Source organism: Mauremys reevesii, linkage group 6 (genome assembly GCF_016161935.1).
Source record: "Mauremys reevesii isolate NIE-2019 linkage group 6, ASM1616193v1, whole genome shotgun sequence".
NCBI classification, from domain to species: Eukaryota; Metazoa; Chordata; order Testudines; family Geoemydidae; genus Mauremys; species Mauremys reevesii.
Genome location: NC_052628.1, coordinates 104,941,881 through 104,965,645, shown reverse-complemented (window position 1 = coordinate 104,965,645; position 23,765 = coordinate 104,941,881). Strand labels below are relative to the sequence as shown.

Genomic DNA, 23,765 nt, shown 5'->3' with positions numbered 1-23,765 from the left:
CATATGTATATGTATGCCAAATGCAAAAGCAGCAAGGGAAGGGCAGGCATGCCACATGAAAACAAGAAAGGGAAGAAGCTGCTGCTAATTTCTGGCTCTGGCAACTGCTGTAAAGAGGCAGAGATGAGTCTTCAGGGTTTAGGGAAGAGGACAGTGAGGGACTAAAACCTACAGAAGAGCAAGGAAGGAGACTTTGACTCCCAAATAGCACCAGCTCCTTACTCTGCTTCCTGGCAGCTCCTGCAGTGTTTACTTTCATTTTCTACTGTTGCTGATCCTCCACTGCCTTTTTCCCCTACTGGAGAGAAGAAAGGCCCATTCCTCTGGTTCTTTATAGAACCAGTAGCCTGAGCAGGCTGTCAGAGGCTCCTCTTCAAGTTAGGACCTAACAAGAGCTAGACAAATCACAGATTATTTCAGTTCATTGGCAATTCTAAAAAAAGTCATTATCACACGTTGAACCCAAAATGAATATTTTCAAAATATTCTGCAAATCAATTTTTTTAAATTGTTTCTGGGGAAATGAAATGTTTAATTCAACTCAAAATGAAATGCCTCATTTCAATGTTGAGCGTTTTAATACTGTTTAATTTTTAAAATAAAAAAGAAATATCTAAACAAAAGGTCGTTTGAACTGAAAAAAATTCGAGCATTTTGTTTTGAAAATGCTGAAACAAAAGAAGATTTTTTTCCAGATTTTTTTACCCTCCCACCCCCAAATCTATGTCAAAAATGTACAAAACATTTCAGTGTTGCAGAATCTGTATTTTTTGCCAAAAATGTTTCAGTTGACAAGTTTCACCTACCTCTAGTCCTAGCCCCTCACAGCAGAGCTTTGGAATTCTGCAAAGCACCTTTGGTTCTCAGGACTCTATGTACTATCTCTCTCCTGTTCAAGAGTCCTACACACCAGCAGAGTCATCTCAGACTCTGCTGGTCATGGCCTTGGAAGTTGCTCTGATTTCCTGGAGCAAAGCCCATTAAAGCTTCCCTCAGATCCACCCTCACATGGTCCTGCTTCAATCAGCAAGCAAGACAGGGACTGAGAACACCCAAACTCAATCACAGCAGGTTCACAGTCCCTTTGTTTTGGGGGAGAGGGGTTGAACCCATGATTTAAGCCAATTTAATATCAAATCATATCCTAGCTATTTGTTTGCCATTTACATCAATAAATTTAACACTTTTTTCATGCTGCATGGCTATATGGGTGCAATTTAACATTGCGTAAAGGGTTCCCACAGCCTTGCGAGAATTGAATTTACATTTCTTTATGGGTTACTATTTGTTTCACAGATGTACTGACATAAGCAAGAATTTCACAACAGGAATATTATGCAGCTACACAGCAATAACTTAACAGTAGGGTGGATGCTTGAAAACTCAGAGCTCAGGTAAACAAGAGTATTTTCATCTAATCAGTTCTCATAGCAGCAGATAATCTGAAATCTAGTGCAATCTGCAGGCAATGGAGAAACACGGGGCTTTATATAATACCATTTTTGTCTTTCCTGGGTGTAAGCAGATATCTGTTTAAATAGCTCACCAAGTCTTTGCAAAGCTTTATCAAATTGTGATCAAAGCAGAACAGGCACATTGTGTCACTGAAGCTTTTCTGCTATTTTAAATTGTCTTATTTCAAAAATGGGGATATAATACCAGCCATACCCTCTAATTCTCTGAGGCAGGCATCAAGGACAATGATCAATACAAAATAAAAAAAAATAAATCAGATACTAGGATTAAGTAGAAAAAGATGTGAGAGATTGAGAAAGCTACAAGTGGAAGTATCTGAAAGGTGAAAAAATCTTTTAAAATTATTAAAAGCTCAACTACTGAGATGTACGGCATGTGAATAACAGCTTACAGGACTCTCTTGATAGTGCCAAAGTCTTAGATATAGGGGTATATGCTGCTAAAATATTACGCCAATGTACTGCTCACCCACAGGGCTCTAGCTTTGTAAAAGATGTCTTGTAGATGTACACAATTGTCCACGTCTTTGAAGTCAGCCCTGCCTCTATTTCATGTGAACCCCCTAGTGAATACCAAATCTTCTGTTGAAGACATAATTCATAATTTCTGTATTTTCTTGCAGTGACTACAAAAGTTCAATCTCACAGGCTTTGATAAAATGATTAAGGAAGGAGGGGGGAAGCCTCAAACATTGACTGTTGTAATCGTGCATGGAACCAGCGCTGCACCACTCATTACCAATGCCTCTTCAACACCAATAATGAAATAATAATCTTCTTTAAGGAAATGATAATGAAAAGAAGAACAGATGTAGTTTTCAGGGAAATAATTGATTGGTGGGATGGGAGGAGAAAAACAGGAAAGAACAGATCTACAGGAAATCAACTGTTAATAAATATCAGAGACTGCAGTCAAGTGACAAGATAAGCTGAAGCATATGTTCCTCCAGCTACAAAATGGAAATCATTTTCTATAGAAGAGATGCTGATAAGCTTCCCTCCTCCCCAACAGGCAATCATTTTACATTTTATATTATTTGAAAAGAGCTTGATTATTTTCCTTTGAATGATACACGATGATTCACATTTACCTGTCAACAGAATTTTCAACTCCTCTGTTTTGCCTGCATGCTTAAAGGCATATGACCCAACCAGAGAATATTAGGGAGAAATCTTTAGTGAGATGTAAACGGATAATAATTTATGACCACAAATGTTGCTTTGCCTTTGCCCTGTTTCAAATTACACTAAATTAAAACCAGACTATTAAATGGGTGTGCATGTGTGTTGTGGCAGGGGGTTCCGGCAATGGATAAAGCTGGGGTATGCTGCTCTTGGCAAGGTCAGATAAAATAGCTTAAAAATCACACCCAGAGGGGAAGGCAGCATGGGAAAATCATATACTATTTCAAGTCTAGATTTAAAAGGAAAATAACTATGCCACAGATGTTCTGTGCTCATCAACACAAAGTTAGTATAGAAGGGCCTGTAGATAATCTGTGCTGGGGGAGAGTGAGTGTGGAAGTATAGCGAGTAAAGCACTAATTGGGAATCCAGATTTCATTGCCAACAGATTAGCATTCTAACCTCCTTTTTATTAAGCTAGAAGCTTGGAACTGGAATCTGATTAGCAGGTTATAGGTTTGTGGAATGTTGATGTTCTGACAATATTTCCTAGAGCATCTTTAAAGAGGCATGATACTCTGATATCACTGCCTCTCATCATGACCTGAAACAAACAGGGACAGACAGACTGCAAAACAAAGAAAGAGGTTTGGATTTAGTTTATTTATATGAGGGAGAGAAGATTGATATGGATCAGACTGATAACTCAGGTATATGAATGAGACATGGAAAGACATTTTCTCTTTTCAAATGGGGTATGATGGGATGCTTTCAGTGAAAAGAAAGCAGCAGGTACCAGATGAAGCAGTCTTATAAAGGGCCAAATCCTGAATCCCTGTGCAAAACCTGAATGGGCTTATAGGAGTTTTCCAGGGCAGGGCCGGCTCCAGGGTTTTTGCCACCCCAAGCAGCCAAAAAAAAAAATAGCCGCGATCGTGATCTGCGGCAATTCAGCGGGGGGGTCCTTTGCTCCGACCGGGAGTGAGGGACGCTCCGCCGAATAGCTGGACGTGCCGCCCCTCTCCGAAGTGGCCACCCCAAGCACCTGCTTGCTAAGCTGGTGCCTGGAGCCGGCCCTGTTACAGAGGGAACTCCTCTCCCCTCAGCTGTGGAGCACTAGTGAAGGCTGCAGTATCAGCCATGACCCCTGTGCTGTCTTGTCCACAAGAGGCAGTGAATCTGTACAGCTGCAGAGCCAGTGGTGGCCTGCATAGTGTCACAACCATTTTCCATCTCTCATACTGATGTAATGTGTGAGAGCTGTTGCAGAGCATTGCAGAGTTCCCCCTACACAAGCTCTCCACAACAAACCCCACCACACAGCAGCAGAGACAGGATTTCATGTTAAAAAATATTCAGCAATGGTACAATTTCTGTTGTATATACAAGCTGATGCCAATCTGCCCTGCTATGAGCCAGGAGCTGACTTTGCAAGATACTCAGAAAAGTCACAATGGGCATCAAAGATTAAATAAAAAGCAAATAACTCTTATTAATCCGTATCATGATGGGTCTTAGGTCACTAGTCTTTTTCAAATATATGATTCATTTTCCCTCAGTTTAGGAATGAAACAGGGAATCTAAATTATTCACATTAGAGCCAGAGAACCAGAGCAAGCTGAATAGGACAGTAGCAACTGTAGGAGGGAACTCTCAGCTGTTTCCAGACAATGGGGTGGGAAAATCCTGAGATAAACTGAAGGTTGGGGAGGGGGAAGGGGGAATTGTGTGGAAATGAAAGCCAGCAAAAATGACCTGATGAACTTTGAAGTAACATACTTGTTGGGTAGTTACATGGCATCTACTTCTCTGTGTGGATTCCTGAACAGGAAGGCAACGTGAAATAAGAATTACCAACCATTCTGTGACAATCCTGTAACAATTTACTGGCACAGGGCACAATTTTCACAGCTGCTGCCAATTCTTTCACTGACACTGACTCCAGGGCACCATAAGGAAGGTAATTCAGAAAAGCAAAAGCCCTTTGCTCAACTTAAAAGCTCTCTCTAAAAACTGACTGCATTTACTATTTATATACTAGATAAACGTGGAGATTGATAATGCTTTACCACCCTTGCAAAGTACTATGAGATCTTTTAGATAAAAAGGTGCTACGTAAGTGTCATTAATACTAAGTATATTTAAATGTTAACATACCAGGGTGCTAGTCAGGACTTAAAGTTAAGAAGACAAACATATGCTTTGGGAGGGCATGCATTTATGGAATATCAATTGTCAGAAAATTCCTGGACAGTTATCTGGTTGTGATCACCAAAGGGCTTACCCCACTGGGCAGAGCAGGAGAGACACAGTACTCTTAGGATCTGCCGTTTGATTCTTTAAAGTTGGTTAAAAATACAAGAAATCGGTAATATGACCATTCCCTAAGTCACTCCCATCATTATTAGTCTGTGAGTTTCACATCTTGAAACAAAATTCATAATTATGCTAATGGATGCCTTTTTTCTTGACACAGAGACTTTGAAGTACTTTTATCAGTGATTTTCTGATTGAATTTTCAGCTTGTGCCATTTCGACTTCATATCTTCCCTCTGCTCTGCATGCGCCAATTTCATCCTCATTGAGATGACCCACAATCACTAATACAATACTTTAAAAGAGGTTAATTGAATAGGGAAGTCATTATTATAATTCTTCTGGAAGACACAAGCACTAAAGGGGATTTCAAGGGAATTTCATCTCACTAATATAGACTTGTATTAGTGCTCTATTCATAAAACATCCAGGCTCCTTATGCTCTGGTCAGAAAGGTTTTAACCCTGCCTTTCCCCACATCTAATGGCCATGCATAAGAAATAACCAATTCTGACATAATGAAGGGAGCTTAGTCAGCGGATTCACATCCTCTATTAAATGACACTAGTTCTATTATAGATCATCCTGAAAAGAGCGCAAAGATGAAACGGACAAAACAACAATCAACACCTTCATCAAATAAAGCAAGAAGCTCCATCCAGCATGACAGGAGGCCCAAGGAACCCTAGAATAGCCAGATGACAATCACAAGGAAACACATTTTATGTAAATTTGCTTCTATTCTTCCACTATTGCATACATTTTAAGTGTACACATTTTCAAATATGGGAGCCTAAAGTTGGGCTCCATAGTTAGATACCAACGTTAGATAACAAATTCTCAGAGGGGCTCAACACCTGCCGCTCTTACAGACTTCATTTTTAGACAGCCACATTTGAAATTCTTGCCCTATGAGCTACTCAGAACTAATGAAGAGCAGAACATCGGGTGAGGAGTGAGGTAGAGGGAAGGTACAGACAAGATGCTCAGAGCAGATATACCTTTTCCATTCTCTTGGAAAACACTGTCCATATTGGGTAAAAAAAAAATCAGATTCTTTCTGAGCTTAGGTTTATTTACAAAGAAAACAACAACAATATAATATGCTCCAGCTCAAAATTTTCTCCTTTACCCTGACTACCTCATTGAGGGGTGTTCGGTGTCAACCCTATCCAGCCAGAGCCTAGGACACTTTCTTTGTAGACAGGGTGGAGTTAACAAGCCCCACCAGTTACACTGAGTCAGGAGGAATCCATCATAGACTCATAAACTTTAAGGTCAGAAGGGACCATTATGATCATCTAGTCTGACCTCCTGCACAATGCAGGCCACAGAATCTCACCCATCCACTCTTGTAACAAACTCCTAACCTATGTCTGAGTTATTGAAGTCCTCAAATCGTGGTTTAAAGACCTCAAGGTGCAGAGAATCCTCCAGCAAGTGACCCGGGCCCCACACTGCAGAGGAAGATGAAAAACCTCCAGGGCCTCTGCCAATCTGCCCTGGAGGAAAATTCCTTCCCGACCCCAAATATGGCGATCATTTAAACCCTGAGCATGTGGACAAAACTCACCACCCAGCACCCAGGAAAGAATTCTCTGTACTAACTCAGATCCCACCCCATCTAACATCCCATCACAGACCATTGGGCATATTTACTTGCTAATAATCAAAGATGAATTAATTGCCAAAATTAGGCCATCGGCAGTTACCTGCAAGATTCCAACACTGCTGACAGAGTGGGTTAGCAAAAGAACCCTGCTACCTATTAGCTATCTATGCCTCTCAGGCTATTTAAGGCTAGATTCGCCTGCCCCTTCCACATGAGCGGGCGTGGAAAGAAGGGTACAAAAACTTTTTTTTTTCTCTTGCCTCCTACATCTCACACACAAGGGCCAAGGACAATCACAATTCCTACACTCTGGTTAGCCTAGGGACTGCTCTCTTTGTCTATTCCGGTGGTGCAAATTTCTCCAAAAAGGGCAAGAGGTGGTAGGACTATGGTTTTCTCTCACACACCTGCCTGCCAAAGAGAAGGAAGCAAGCTGAACCATTCTAAGTGACAGTGCTGTAGGGTGCCATTGAGTGAACTCAGAGTTTTGAATTAGCTCTACCCATCTTGTTCAGCTGCAAAAGGATGCCTCTACCTCTAACTGCTTCTATAGCACCAGAAAATAAATGTTGCAGATTCAAAGCAATATGGCATATGAACTCATTATGTACGCACCTTGAAAAATTGGAAGTGAACCTAATCATAGGTCTAAAAACCATAGCCTTAACACCTGACTAACAAAACCTTGCAAGTGTTCCAGGCCAACAAGCCTAGTTTAACGCCCTATATTCAGGGCTGGTGCTACCATTAAGGTGAACTAGGCAGTTGCCTAGGGCGCCAAGATTTGGGGACACCAAAAAGCGGTGCCCTCATTTTTTTTTTTTTTTTTTTACAGCAGTTCCTCCCCGAGCGCACGGCCGCTGCTCCACTTCTCCTGCCTCCCAGGTTTGCATCGCCAATCAGCTGTTTGGCGCCACAAGCCTGGGAGGAGAATTAGAGCAGAGGCGGCGTGCTCGGGGAGGATGCGGAGCAGAGGTGAGTTGAGGTGGGGAGGTACCGCACAGCTCCCCAGGCCGGGGAGCTGCCGCGGGAGTGCCTCAGGGCGGGGGGGCACCTCAGGGTGGAGGGAGGGGGCGGGGAGCTGCTGCAGGGCTGCGGGGGTGCAAGGTGGAAGTTTCGCCTAGGGCGTGAAACTTCCTTGCACCGAGCCTGCCTATATTGTGTTGCTGGAGAGCCTGCTTCATTTCCCAGTGCTCTTGTACCTCAAGACACTAGAGGCTGGGACAAATGTGGATGCAGTAAGAGTACCTTGGGATTACTCAACTCTTTAAGACAGCCAAGGAATTTATTGACTGGTTTTAAATGAAGAAAGTTAATCAGGGTAGGGGCCTTTGAGATCAGAATGGTTAAAGGAGGGGACAATATAACAGGACTGAAGGCTTTGTTTTTACAAGAGACCACATATGAAATAATGGGGTAATTGACAGTGGTAAATATTTGTGTATACGCTTTTTAATTAAGAATAAATTGACAACAGGTGAAGAAATAGTGTCTGAGGAAATTAAATGTTTCAGGGCTTTATTCCTTTCTTTAGCCTGATGCTTAGACTCAGTGATCCAGTGGACTTGTCCTATTTCTATGTATCTCCTGATCAATAGGAAGTGACAGGGTGCATACTTTCCCCACATAAGCTGTATTGCAGAGCACAGATGTGTATACAATCTGATTAAACATGCACAATGCCAGTCTTCAGTCTTTTAAGGTACAACATGGTTGAGTAGTTTTTCCAAATCTGAGGGCATTTTCTAGGCTGTGAGGTCCCAGCTGCTGAGTGACAAAACTAATGACACAAAACCCCCCAAATACAAATGAGCAGCAGTGAACAACTACTGTATGTGTTTTTATTAACCTGACTCAAAGCTTGTAGCATTCCTATTGGAACTTTCGGGATTTCTATTAATCTTGCTTGTCCCTTACACCACTTAGGGGACAGTATTAACACAGAGGGATTGTGGTTTTGTTCTGTGTTTGCACTGAGTATAATTGGGTCCTGGGACAAGCTTTTCAGAGGTATTTAGGTGCCTAAACACTCAGATAGGTACTGAGTAGGAATTGAAAAGGCCCTTAGCAGTCTAGTTACCTAACCTGCTAAGACATTTCTGTAAATCTCACTGAGCATCGATCTGCATATTTAGATGCCTAAATACCTCAGTAAATCTGCCCTCTGGTCCATAACTGGGGCTCCTAGATGCTATTGAAATACAAATAATAAACGTCCAAACTGGCAGAACAGTTATGTCCACGTTATCTGTTTGTAGTGAGTGCTACTATCAAGGGTGCTGGAACAATGCGTACTGTGAGGGTGCTGAGAGCCACTGAACCAAACTGTAAACTCTTCATATGATAGAAACCACTTCAAGCGAGGGGGTGCGGCAGCAACCCCAGCACTCCTAGTTCCAGCACGTATGGCTACTATGCATTTATTGTAGCATTCCTACAAATATTACCTTAAAAATTATACATCCCAGAATAACTCTCAGTTCCAGAGATACTGGTTGACTTGGGTATTGTTACTGTTTCCTAAAATATCTTCTCTTCTCTGAGACAGTATTTCTTGAATGACAACAGTCAAAGCCCAGGGGTTCTGCACATACATTCCCCATTGCACTCCCTACCGGTATGCAGATTGTCTGAAAGCACCTCACATGTACTGTACAACTGGAGAGTAGATATTTGTATATCTGTTCAGCTTTCATTTTCAGGGCTTGTATCAATACAAGAGATAAATTGTTATGGTGTACAGAATGGAGTAAGTTCAGACCTCAATTTATCTCATTCGCACATGGTACCTTAACAGATTATATAGTGATTAAAAGGTTCCATAGTTCAATAGCATCCTATTTTTCAGTAAGGAATATTCTATGTCACAAATCTTATACCATATGCAAATTCATGCAAGACATTTGGAAGAGTAGAACTCTCCGGAGTGGCAACAGCTCATTAGAGGAGGGTAGGGAAAATAATGAATGGAGGATGATATTATCATTGAAATGGCTTATCCTGCTAAGACCACTGCCAGCATTAAAGGATCATTCTCGTACAAAAATGTGCCATGCTGTCACAGTTTGCCATGCATTTAGCAGTAGCAGAAAGATGGCGGGGGGGAGGAGGAGGAGAAATGATTGCAGAAACAAGCAATAGTGGAGACCAAATGTGGTCAAGAAAGATAGAAAATAGAAATGATTTTATAAAGAAACTGGTGGCTGTATATAAGATTGGTTTTACCCTTAAATACCTCAAAATAAACTCTGCAATAAAAATCATTTGTTAACTAAGGTTTGCTTGATAACACCAAGATAAAAAAAATCAATATCAACAGTTAACATCTTCTGTTGGACAACTTCTGTTGGGGAGAGAGAGACTACAGAAATGGAAGTAGGTCCAATAAAAGATATTACCTCACCCACCTAATCTCTCTAATATTCTGGAACCAACACAGCTACAACACCACTGTATACAATAGCAACAGTGCTTTTTATAATTTTCTGTTTACCTCTTTCTTAGTGGAAATGAGCTACAGATGATGAATACATGGGAAATCATTCATCGTCTGTAGCTCGTTACAATTCAGAAGGTAAACAGGTTTGAGAATATGTATTTTGGTGACAGAGAAAGGGGTGAGCTTGGCGTACTGAATCATCATTTATGCATCCCCATGGTGGGATGGCTTCTGAGACCCTATCAATTCAATAGCTTCTGGCACCTTATCCATTTGGCTCCCAAGAACTCAACTTGACCTTAAATTCATCACTGGGGTTTCGTCATTGGCATACCATCAAACTACACTTGAGTTGATTAGGCTCAAGTGTAGGGGTGTTTACAGGGCACAGCACACATCCAAAGTTTCACAATATACCTCTTCCTTTATAAACATTACATTGCACTGCTCGTTTTGGGATTGGCTTTGTAGAATCAATCTCTGTCCACACACTTTCCATGTACAACTCAGGCTACGTCTAAACTATGGACCTTACAACAGCTCAGCTGTCCTGCTGCAGCTGTGCCAATGTAAGGTCTTGTGTGTAGTTGCTGTATACTGATGGGAAAGAGCTCACCTGCCGGCATAATTAAGCCACCCCCAACGAGCAGCAGTAGCTATGTCTCCCTCTGACATAGCACGGTCCACACCGGTGCTTTCGTTGGAGAAACTTCTGTCAGTCAGGAGTGGTTTTTTTTTCAAATCCCTGACTGACAAAAGTTTTGTCGACAAAAGTGCTAGTGTCAATAAATCTTACTTTTTACCTCATCTTTACATTCCTGACTTATCTTATCCATTGTTATCCTGTCCATTGTAAATTGTTTCCTGAGTGTTCTCACTTATCTTAGCTATTGCAGACATTCTGTTTCCAGCCTGCTGGTCCATTTCCCTCCCTAATCCTGTCTCCCCAAAAATGAGCCCTCATCCATGCTTAATTACTCATGTCAAGCCAGGCCCACACAAAGAAGATTGGAAGTTGCTATTCAAAGAGACAGTGAGTCACCTACGCAGAGAAAATTGCCTAAAATGCATACTCCCCTCAGTATATACACTGCACCAAGAACCTGTTTCAGCAAAACATTTAAGTTTGTACTCAACTTTAAGCAGTTGCCTGAGTCCATCTGAAGTCAATATATGCAGTTTGCAGAACACAGTAAATGGGCCAAACATATGCAATTTACCCCCTACACAATAGCAGCATGGTTATCCGGTGTTGTGGAGAGTACAGAGAATAAGAAAAAAATAGGTCACTGACCTTGGGGTTTGCTATACTATCCTCAAGGTGTTTCAGCCTATGTTTTATTTTTAGGTTACAAAACAATCCTTATGAAATTAACAGTGCTGAAAGCAATATGGTTCTAGCTAATGTTAGTGGGATTCTATAGAAATTAGTCTAAAAAGTAATAGAATTTAATATGCTGTTATATCCATTCTAAAGGTTATTTTGAACAAACCTATGTAATTCTACAGCAAAGATATACTTTTCTACTAAATTCTATAGGACGGCAACTTTAGAAAAGTCTAATTTTCTGTTAAATTTTCTAGGACTTTTCCCATCAAGATGCCCAATATCCAGTCTAACAGCTGTCCTAACGCAACAAAGAACAGGATAATACAGCTAACTTTCTGCATGTCCTTTTCCCCTTTGCTTTCTAAAAAAAGGAAATAAAAAATATTAACACATACAAGGCCCCCACAAGCTAGCAACATATTTTCAGGTTTGACTAATAAAAGGAAACTACTTCAGACTAAAACTAGACTTTGTATTGATTTTGATATTTCCATTTTATTCCAAGAATCTGATGGTGTTTATAGCTAACATATGCAGGTTAGTTCCTCTGCAGAAAAGAACAAAGTGTTCCAAGTATAATTCCCAAAGAGAAGAGACACACACAAAAGGGCAGTTGTAAGTTTTGTCTGTATTAAATATGTATTAGTGTAAATATAAAATCATAATAGGAGTTACCAAAAAGTATCTTGCAATAGCTCCCCAGGAAACAATTGTTACCAGACAGTAACTCATTGTAAAACTAACAGTGCTCATTGTGTCACCATTCTATACTCCTCCTAGCTTGGAAGATGGTATTTACAAAAAGATTTAAGTATATAGGACTTCAGATATCTCTCAATATGGAATGAGAAATGAAAGGACAAGGCAGACAAAGTTCGGTCCTGAACAGCTAGTAACCATCACTGAGAGCCAGTGAAGCAACTACACATCCATGTTAGGGATAGGCAAACCTGTCACAAGTACTGACAAGAACCATTGCTCAAAACTCAAATCAAACTCTCTGGTTTACTTCGTATTATATATCAGTTCTGCACTTGGGCAGGCCCAGGAATAGAACTACTGAAATATGGCAAGAAAGGGTATTCCTGGAGCATTTCTGGACATGTTGAAATTAGGAAACTATGGAAATCTCTTTTTAAAAAATATCTGGTTCCTTGAGACTTCAAGCCTGATATCAAGTCTAACAGTGTTCAAAATATACCTGGATATGCTCCAAGGGCTAAGCAACACAGAACTCAATCTCTCAACCTTTTGAGGTTCACCCATCACTAATCATACAGAATCTAATTAACACTGTAATGCAACATGAGAGAGACACTTAAAAGAGAAAGTAATTTTTGTGAAAGCGTATTGATCCATATGGTAAACCATGTGGTGTAATCTGACCTAAACTTCTTGGAGAAAACGTTTGTAGTGCAAATCTTAAAAGTATCAATGGTATTTAAGAACAGGTGATGTACATAGTTATTGAAATATACAAATTAATTCAGAGTAGTTTTGTAGAGCTCTAAGGGTGGTAATTTAGTCTAATGAGAACTTAATAACTCATATTAAACACATAAGTAATCGGATGTTTTGCTTACAGCAAATTGGAACCAGTGAGATTATAAATCATTTATTTAAAAAGGAAGAGAACAAAAATCTTCTTGAATTATACTGAATAGCCCTCTTAACTTACTAACAGCAGGTAGGAAGAAGTCTTGTTGCTTCCAAATGAGCTTCAATCAATTTTTGTTTTCATGGCTATACACAAGTAAACACAATTAAGATATCTTGCCCTACTGTCTCTTGTGTAGCAGCTGTAAAAGCTAAAAGCTAGATTATGACCACCTTCTGTTGGTGAGCGACAAACATTCCAGCTACACAGAGTTCTGTTTCAGGTATGGGAGTGGTACTAAGAGTGACACAGATAAATACAAGATCAAACAGATAGTTTAACATAAGTAGTTAGCACATATTCTAGGACTATTCAAGGTGAAATGGCTTGTTAACACCCCTGTAGTCATAGGACAAAATGGGGGGGGGGGTTGTGGGTTACAGATTGTTGTAATAAACCATAAATCCAGTGTTTTTATAAAGACCGTGATTTTTAGTGTCTAGCAAAGTTCTGTATTTAAGCTCCCTGGCTCATCTTTTGAAAATGTTGGGCAGGTTTCTTTTGAGGTTGTGGACTGATAGGTCAGATTTAAAGTGATTGCTTTGTGAAAAATGTCCACTCACAGATGATGGAGTGTTTTTGTTTTTTTATCATTTTCCTGGGTGAGTTTATATGAGAACATACTGATTGTCTTGTTTCACCCGCATAGTTGTTGTTGGGGCATTTACTGGATGAGGTACAGCACATGTTGCATGACCCATGACAGGTGTGTTGTGGGGGCCGTTGATCATTGTAGCAGTGGAAATATGTTTGCAGGTTTTGCATTTGTTCTGGCAGGGTCTGGTGCTGCTTTGAGTTGGTTTGTCCTGGTCTGTAGGGAGCTTGCTTCTGATGATGAGCTTGGAGAGGTTGGGAGTTGTGTTGAGCCCATAAGAGAGGGTTCAGGAAAGATTTCTCTCAGGATAGGGTCCCCACTGAGTATGGGTTGTTGTAGTTTGATGATACTCCATATGGGGTCTAGCGTGGGGTGGTAGGTGACAACTAGGGGTGTGCAGTCAGAGAGAATTTTATTTCTGTATTGAAGCAGGTTCTTTGGGGTATTTGGGTGGCCCCCTTTTTTGCATTTTTTGCCCTGGGCGAAATTAACTCGTTAGGAGACATTTCTCTCCTTAGTTGCTTCCTCTGGGTGGCATGCCATCCAGCAGCAGGGCCAGGGAGAGGTGCCGATTCTGTGGATGTTCTGGGGCTGGAGCACCCATGGGAAAAAATTAGTGTTAATCTATGTAAATTGATATGAGTCCAGTGAAAGTCAAACATAACATGAATATAAGGTAAGTGACAGATAAAACAAAAAAAAAGTCTCAGAACATGGGAGTCAGTATTAGGGCAGATCAAGAAAATTTAACTGAGAAAGACAGGATTCAAGACAACATGATGTGTTTTTCCTACACTTTCTTACAAACTGACTCTTATGCCTAAAAACAAAAGAGAAACTGAGAAATTTATGTTCACTATGAAATTTTTCATGTGCTTGCACAGTGAACCAGTGTACCCATATAGGAGGATTCTTGGGAGTCTAGCTTTTCTGAAACAGCTTATCCTCTTATAATTCTTACCTAGAACTACTTTGTGGGTGATGAATGACAGCATGGCAAACTAATATATGAATGTAAGAAAATGTTTATCATTTACTGGAAAAATAATAATTGGAACTGACAATCAGTGAGAACTCTCATTTACAACTTAACAGGTTTTTTGGGGGGCACCCTGCTAAAGTGAACAGTTTTAGATATCCCCGATATTTGTTGATGGACATCATGTCTACTCCAGTTGTCAGGAACACAGCTGTTCTATTTCTTTCTGAGTGATCAGTGCTGCAGATGCCCTCCAGCTAGCGTGTTCTTTGATAAGGTCCAGTGAAGAGCTGCAAAAGAGCTGAACACTTGGCTTCTAACAGCAAATGGAAAACCAAATTTCACAACAAACTGCATTTTCACTGCTGCCTGATGTCATACGATTAAATGGGCTGAATTTGTTCTAGTACACTTAACTGGGAAGAAATCACAATGGAACAGTTTCTCTTGATGACTGTTAAAGCAGTTTTGGGAAAAGTTTGTTCTGTGTTAGAAAGAAAGTGTATGACAGGCAGATATTACTCTCTGTAATTCATTAACACCGCCTAAAATGAGAGAATGAGCTCCTAAGTGCCACATTTTTGGCTCACAAGCTCTATTTTAAAAAACATATGGTCTGGATCTGATTGCATCAGTAGTGAAGAAGATTGCTGATAAAAAATTGATTCCTATGCTCTCCTTCTAAACTCTTTGAAAACTCCTGTCCTTTTCCCCACTCCTTCTGTAAAAATATATATATTTAAATTTTTATACATGCACATACATGTATATCTACTTCATTAGACAGCTGCAGACAAACAGATTAATTTGTAAAATTCCTAGAGGGAGGAAGCCAGGCAACAGTCTTGGAGTCTGAACCTCGGGAAATAGCTAACTAGCTCGTCATAATACATTTAAGAATAATGCAAACCACAACAAACAAAACAAACAAAAACCCAACACCAAACCACCACAGCAGGGAACTATATATTCCCTGCCGGGACAGTTACTGAATATTTAGTGCAAACAAATATATATATATATCTTGAGGGAAGGTTACCCTGGCTTCTCCAGTAGCAATATATCCTATAGACACAAATTTTAATTTAAATGAAAAATATTTATATTTCCAGGGAATCTTTAGGGACAAGCCAGGGACAGTCTCACTCCCTCAAACTACTCTTCCCTGACTTAACGACAGACTGGATTTGAAGTGTTCTAACTCTGCAGGACCAGATTCTTGGATGGTTTAAATCAGTGTATGTCCATTGAGTCCGCTACAGTCAGTGGAGCCACATAAATGTATTCCGGGATTTGACCCAGTAACCTAATGCAAGTACTCTTTCTGCACACTAGCACTGGTGAATTCAAAATCAGACCCCCAGAGTTTAAAATGACTGTTCAGAAGTCAGCATAATCCCCTTGCCCCTGAAAATGTTTTAAATATTACCCAAACTGAACTACTACAATGAAATCATTCTTCAGGAGAAAGAAAATAAAGATTAGTTTCTCATTTCTGGGCATTCAGAGTTTAATTTGGTATGATTCTTCACCTTAAAATGAGCTCTTAGCAACAACAAAATATCCAATACCTTATACAGCGTATTCCTACTCCCCCCCCCTTTTTAAAAATACTCACTGATGGCTTACAAATCTGATTACACCAATGCTGATTGGCTGTAATCATTTCTTCTTCTAAAAGATTCTCATTTAACCCAGTAAAAGAAAACTAACTGCAACAATTATTATTTCTTTAAAAGAGAATCCTTTTATCAGGTTAATAGAAACATGTCTTTTGAGGCTTCAAAATACCCTTTTCAGATAAGGGTAACACCCACCTGATAAAAGCACCTTTGAGGTTTTCAAAAGTCTCCTTTTGAAATGCTATTTCTGTTCATGGGATATCATCATGGACTTGGACTTAGTTCTCAAAAATTCCAGATTAAAGTTGGCTTCTGGCTGTGACACTGGAGGCTTCTGAGAGTTGTATCATCCCTGGAAACAGCTGGCTATATACCACTGATGTCCAAATCAACTGAAGGGTCAATTTGTACATGGGACAAAAGGCTGTGCAGCATATAAGATAGCCGGCCTAGAAGGGGCCCCGGCTCAGGAATACATTTAAGATTCCAAGGCCCAAGAGATGACACAGTGGGTCTCCAAAGGTCAATCTTCCTTTCTTTTTAAGAGTAGACTGCACTGTTAACTGCATGCACAACTACATGGATTTCCTGGCTAGGATAAAGGAAAAGCTCAAAGGGTGTCTGGGAGGAGGCAGCAACAGAAGAAAAAGGGATAAAGCCATTCAGAAAACATTAAGAGTTTAAATTCACTTTATTTTACATGTACTAGGAAAGGAAAAGTTTTATTTGATGCTCTTTCACACCTGTGAGGATGGGATCCTAAACATACATCCATGTTATTTTATTTGAGAAAGGTGTTACCCTGTCTGCATTAGACTGATTTTCTAAAACTATGTACAACTGTATATGGAAAATCGTGTGCAAATTTGTACCATATTTTCTCATGCCCTGTCTCCCCCTGTCCCCTCGACACACAGTGCCCACTGTTGGGGTAACAAGGCGGTGCTGAACAGGGAGTAATGGCTGGGATGGAAGCCCACCAGCAGGTTAGCCACAACCCCAAGAGGTGGCTCTTATGTGGATGGCTCCTACTACTATTACTATCTCCAATAGGATCTGAGGCCACAGTGTGAAATGGATCCACAGGGATCTTGTGTATGGGTATGTCTAGACCCCTTATCAGCTATGCATCTAACTAGTAAGACAACTCAGCTAGGATTTACATTAAGTCTAATACATGCTGGATCAGGACTTTGGGAGCTGAGACACTTTTCTTAATCTGTGTATTATATAATTTTTTAACATTAAACTTCAACAACATTTTTGTATCTTTTTTGAGATGGGGAGACGAAAACTGTGTGCGTGTCATTCTAGGTGTGGGTGTCCCAGGATTTATATCTTGGCATTATGATATTTTCTGTCTTTTTGTCTATCCTTTTCCTAATGGTTCCTAACATTTTGTTAAAAGCAACTAACAGTCCTGTGGCACCTTAAAGACTAACAGATGTATTGGAGCATAAGCTTTCGTTGGTGAATATCCACTTCGTCAGATGCATGAAAACTTATGCTCCAATACGTCCGTTAGTCTTTAAGGTGCCACAAGACTCTTTGTTGCTTTTTACAGATCTAGACTAACATGGCTACTCCTCTGATACTTAACATTTTGTTAGTTGTTTTGACTACCACTGCACGTGAGCAGATGTTTTCAGAGAACTATCCACGACGACTCCAAGATCTCTTTCTTGAGTGCTAACCGCTAATTTAGCTCCAAACATTTTGTTCCTATAACTGGGTTAGGTTTTCCAATTTACATAACTTTGCACTTATCAACACTGAATTTCATTTTGTTGCCCAGTCTCCCAGTTTAGTGAGATCCCTTTGTAACTTTGCAATCAGTTTTGGACTTGACTATCTTGACTAATATTGTACCATCTGCAAATTTTGCCACCTCGCTGCCCACCCCCCTTTTACAGATCATGTACATATCTGTTGAACAGCACAGGTCACAATAAAAATCCATGGGGGACCCTGCTATTTACCTCTCTCCATTCTGAAAACTATCCATTTATTCCTCCCCCTTGTTTCCTATTTTTAACCAATTTCTGATCCATGAGAGGACCTTCCCTTTTATCCCATGTTTTTGCTCAAGAGCCGCTGATATGGGACCTTGTCAAGATTTTCTGAACATCCAAGTACACTATATCAACCACAGGCACTGACACCGTGGGTGCTCTGGGTCTGGAGCACCCACAGGGAAAAAATGGTGGATGCTCTGCACCCACCGGCAGCTGCCCGCCCTGCCCCAGCTCACCTCTGCCTCCGCCCCCTCCCCTGAGTGCACCGTGTGCCCACTTTTTCCCCCTTGGCTCCCAGTGCTTGCTGCCACAAAACAGCTGTTTCACCTGACAAGGGCTGGGGAGGAGGGGGAATGCAACGTGCACAGGGAAGAGGCGGGGATTTGGGGAATGGGTCCAATAGGGGGTGGAGTTGGGGCAGGACCTTTGGGGAAGGGGTTGGAATGGGGGCAGGGCTGGGGGAGGGCGCGAGTTGGCATCTATGATATCAACTAGAACACCCTTGTCCACATGCCTGTTGACACCCTCAAAGATGATTATCCACTACAAAAGCTATGTTGACACTTCCCACCATATCGTGTTCCTCTGTGTGTCTGACAATGTTATCCTTTACTATAGTTTCAACCAATTTGCCTGGTACCAGCCTGAATTGCCAGGATCACCTCTAAGGTCATTTTTTTGGGGATGTGTGTGAGAAAATAAGAGTGGTGTTAATTATCCTCCAGTCATCTGGTACATAGGCTGATTTAAGTGATAAGTTACATACCACATTCTACAATTTAATATCTGAGTTTCTTCAGAACTCCTGGGTAAATAACATCTGGTCTTGGTGACTTCTTATTGTTTAATTTACTAATTTGTTCCCAAACCTCTTTTATTGACACTTCAATCTTGGACAGTTCCTCAGCGTTGTCATCTAAAAAGAATGGCTCAGGTGTGGGAAACTCCCTCACATCCTCCGCAGGGAAGATTGATGCAAAAAATTCAGTTAGCTTCTCTGCAATGATTTTGGCTTAGAGTGCTCCTTTAGCATGTTGACCTTCCAGCGGCATCACTATTTGGCAGACTTTCTGTTTCAGATGTATGTAACATTTTTACTCTTAGTTTTTGTGTCTGTCACTAGTTAGTCTTCAAATACTCGTTTGGCCTATTTCTGTTTTTACACTTGACTTACTAGAGTTCATACTCCTTTCTATTTTCCTCAGTAGGACCTGGCATCTATTATGGTGTTTTTAAATAGTTTCCATGCAGCTTCAAGACATTTCAGTCTTGTAACAATTGCTGTTAATTTCCATTTAACTAGCATCCTCATATTTGTGTAGTTCCTCTTTTTGAAGTTAAATGCTACTGTGGTTGGTTTCCTTGGTATTTACCTCCTTTCAGGGATGTTAAATTTAATTACATTATGGTTGCTACTTTCTGAGCAGTTCAGATATAGTCACTTCTTGGACCTGATCCTGTGTTCCACTTAGGACCAAATCAGGACAGCCTCTCCCACTCTGGGTTCCAGGACTAGCTGTTCTAAGATTCAGATCCTTAGACTCAAAATTTGACTTAGGAGATGAGCAAAAATGAATTTGGTGCCCGGACCTTACTTCCCATATATACACATTACTACAGAGGCTGGCTAATACACACAGTTAAAGCTGAAGCCAGCTTTCCAAAATTCCACCTTCCTCTCACCAAAACCATACCAAAGAAACTGAAATTGCAGGTGCCACATGTCATCTGAGCATAGAATTTTCTGGAAAGTTTGGGCTAAATCATACATGGATGTTTTTGCAGATACAGGGTTATAACTGTTTCCCTGTTTGCTTTTTAGTGCTTTCCTAACACTTTTCTGACTCATCACACAGTAGCCCTTAATCAGACTCAAACATAATTCTCTATATAATTTATCCAAAAAGTCCTCAAGAAGGCATAGTGCATTGAATAGGTTGTGAGAGGGGAAGATGAGGGTTATAGGCATAATGAAGATATTTATAATCACAAGAATACAAACACAGATTCATAGTCATTTTAAAACAAGTATATTGTATGTATGTGTATATTCTGAAGTTTAAATCCATGTATCTTTTGAAGAGTATATGCCGTACACACTTCTTTGTAAGTGTATATAATATAGATATCAGTTTGGTGCATGTGGTATTCAAACATCTACATGATGCAAACTTTGTAAAATATGTGTGTCTCCACAGGCGTTTTTCAAAGTGCACACAGGCGTGAGGAGGAGAATGTCTGAAAGCCACATGCAGGGCTGGCTCCACGGACCCACCGCCGAATTGCCCCTGAAGAGCCCGACTTGCTGCCCCTTCCCCTGGGCCGCCCCAAGCACCTGCTTGCTGAGCTGGTGCCTGGAGCTGGAGCTGGCCCTGGCCACATGAAGAGGCAATAAGATGTCTAGAGAAGAATGAGATCCATTAATAGATGGCTTGCGAGATCTGCTGTGATTGTCAGCATTCAATGAAGCCTTTTTGGCTAAGGTGGTTAGCTAAATTAGCCATGTAACTTGGTACATGTGAAGTGAGAAGATGCTCCAAGTACATGCAGCAAAGAATCCTGTGGCACCTTATAGACTAACAGACGTTTTGCAGCATGAGCATGAGATGTCTTGCATCCGAAGAAGTGGGTATTCACCCACGAAAGCTCATGCTGGAAAACGTCTGTTAGTCTATAAGGTGCCACAGGATTCTTTGCTGCTTTTACAGAACCAGACTAACACGGCTACCCCTCTGATACTTGACTCCAAGTACATGGTGTCTTGAACTACAAAAACACAAACACATAATACGACAAAGCAAAGTGTTATTAGAATGTTTTGGAAAGAGCATAATATGCAAATTGGGGAGGATGAGCTATAAATGAAGGTGGAGTCATTATAACTACTATGCAACATGACAGCTCAGTGGCACCTTCATCTTTACTCAGGTGAAGTCTAGAGGACTATAAGCAGGGGTATTGCATGTCAGTATGAAGCTGCTTCCAATCAAAATGTGGAGTAGCTTGCATGCAACCTGTCTACAGCATTACTACTCTTTTGCATTAATATGGTCTAACTCCACTAAGATTGCATAGCTTTTTGTGATCTGTGGGCATACATTTTGTACTACGCATGAGTGTGTTATTTAACTGCAAAACAACTTTAAAATAATGTCAAAAATGTAGCAGCATGAATATAAGACTTCTACTCATCTACTAATACTTTGGGACAGCCGTGAAAATGTATTTTTTTAAATAAAATCTTTCTGGTTAGCAACATTTATAGATGTTAAACAAACATCTCTTTCTGGTTAGCAACAGTTATAGATACCTGCCTCGTGTTTCCTTAATATGCTGTATAAACATCACATGAAATATTTATGGGATATACAAATTTCAGCATAATGCTACCAAAGGGAAAAGAGATAAGAGACCAAAAACTTGAATTTCAAACATAAACCATGATAAAGTTGTTGTTTTTTTAAAATAAAGAAGTAAAATTTGTTCTTAAAGTGTGAAATAAATTGGAAGAGCAGGAAAATATTTTTCTTTCTGCCATGCTAGAAGCATTTGGGGGCATTTATTTTTAGAACAGCATGCACACATGATTCATTTCACAGTACAATATTCAAATGTATGCCTGTATGCTTAATGAACAGTTCACTAATAAAGCTATGCAGATTCACAACAGTATGGTAAGCACTGATATAGGGGAAATTCCATTGAGACCTAGAGGTCAGGGCATTTAAATAGAGATTATCCTCCATTCAGCTGTGTTTACCCTTCATCTAAGCCATATACAATTGTGTGTTACATACAATACTGGAGCCTCACAATTCCATTTATCCTGGAGGAAGGAACTGTCTGGTTCACAGGAACACAAAGTGTTATTATTGAGATGCCATGGTTAAGGTCATGATACCATAGTTAAGGTTGTGTTCCACGTCAATAGAATTCACCTAGAAGGGCAGGCAATCCCCCGGTAGGAGAGGTAGAATATTAAGGGCTCAAGACTGCATATGCCATAGGATAACTCAGAGACTAAGCAAAGAGAAAGCATAGGACTAGCATTGAGGAGACGGGGGTTCTTTTCCAATCTCTGCAACAGACTTCCTTGCACAACTCATTCTGACATCCTGATGCTTCAGTTTCTCTATCTGTAAGTTTTGTACCTTTTACAAATGTTGTAACCCTTAACTGATTTTATGTTCTTTGACAGACATTGCAAAACATTGGAGAGAACATGTGGCAGATTATGAAGTTCAAGAAATACCTTTCACATATAAACTCAGACAAATATATAGCTAGAATGTCCCCTATAATAATTAAGCAATAAAGTTGAATGGGGGATATTGGATATCACCATGTATTCTTGCCTTTAGGGAGTTGTGTGACACAAGATAAAATGTCTAATCCTTCAAAGTGTGATTACTTCATGATAACCACACCCCACTGAGCTGCCTTATTGCTGTTATAAAAAGTCTTTATTATAGTAAATCCTTTTATGCTGAGAGAAGATGAATTTGGCACTTTAGAATGTTAAACAGCAGTTTTCATCAGAGCTGTGGGGTTCACAAAAGATTAATCTACCCCTTTGGAATATTCATGAATCAATAAGAATGTTCCTTAAGTCCAAGCAATTTTACCATTCAAATAACCTAGGTACTGTATATTCTGATGAACGGCAATCTAACTTATCCCCTACAAAAGCTTTTATTTTTAATCTATCTATTTTTAAGAGGGAGAGGTGAACAGGGGTTCAATGTTTCATTCAAATTATTCTGGATCCTGTTATACAAAGAACATACTTCTGTTGAAACAGCCTAGTATAAACTTTGCTTCTCTTAGAAATGCCAAAATATTAATCAAGTACCAGTTTCCAGAGAAGACCATTGCTAGTGCAAATCAAGTTATAATTGTGTGCCGAAATAATACGGATTATAAACTCTGGCTCTTTGGTGTAGAATTAGGCTGAGTAGTTTTGTAAATTACTTATTCATTAGTTCTCTACTTTTGTTCTCAAAGTCCACTTCCCTAAAATTGGCTTTATGCCTGCATGACTGAAAGTAATGTATCATATTAATATTACCATGTTAACACAATAAAAAGCTAATTAGAAATCCAGCAAATACATGCTAATCCAGATAGCTGCTGCTCATTAACTGGGCAAGATACCTCCATTGCTCTGCATTCATTTTGACAGACAATTTTGAAAAAAGTATACTTCATTCTGCTCCCTTTTCTGCCCACATCATCCAGTCTGGGTTTTTATTTCTTCCCCCTAACCCCAAATATGTGGACAATGTAAACAAAAGAAATATATCCAAGGACACCCTCTCCTCATATTCATATTAAATGGTGATTGTTGCACAAACCTGTTTGGAAACTCCTATCTAAGCTTGACTTTTATTACACTGATTCTCCAACTGTAGTCCATAGCGCCCCCCCCCCAAGTTATCTGCAGAGCACTTGCTGATGGTCTGCAAAATGAAAGATTTTGAGAACCAAGAAGTGGGGCATCAAGGTTCCACAGAATAGAATAGCTGAAGAACCATTGCTTCAAGGAAAGGAATCTTGACTACAGAGTGTTCTAAAAATGTGTAACAGTCAATCTCACAGAG

General features: G+C 40.1%; 1 protein-coding gene and 1 long non-coding RNA gene across 7 annotated transcripts in view; one reads left to right on the top strand and one right to left on the bottom strand.

Annotated features, from left to right (window-relative positions):
* Window positions 1–20,719, top strand: part of LOC120407469 — a 155,052-nt gene extending 134,333 nt beyond the window's left edge. For 2 of the 5 annotated variants that reach the window (XR_005600004.1, XR_005599999.1), the window contains one exon: window positions 2,099–2,680. This is a non-coding gene — a long non-coding RNA (uncharacterized LOC120407469). Of the gene's footprint in view, window positions 1–1,296; window positions 1,395–2,098; window positions 2,681–11,551; window positions 11,682–20,363 lie in introns of those variants that run through there. The other 3 variants (XR_005599997.1, XR_005600000.1, XR_005600005.1) reach the window with 3 other exon arrangements.
* PTPRD (protein tyrosine phosphatase receptor type D) overlaps window positions 1–23,765 on the bottom strand; it is a 1,010,945-nt gene that overhangs the window by 709,912 nt on the left and 277,268 nt on the right. The gene's annotated exons all lie outside the window — the stretch shown is intronic.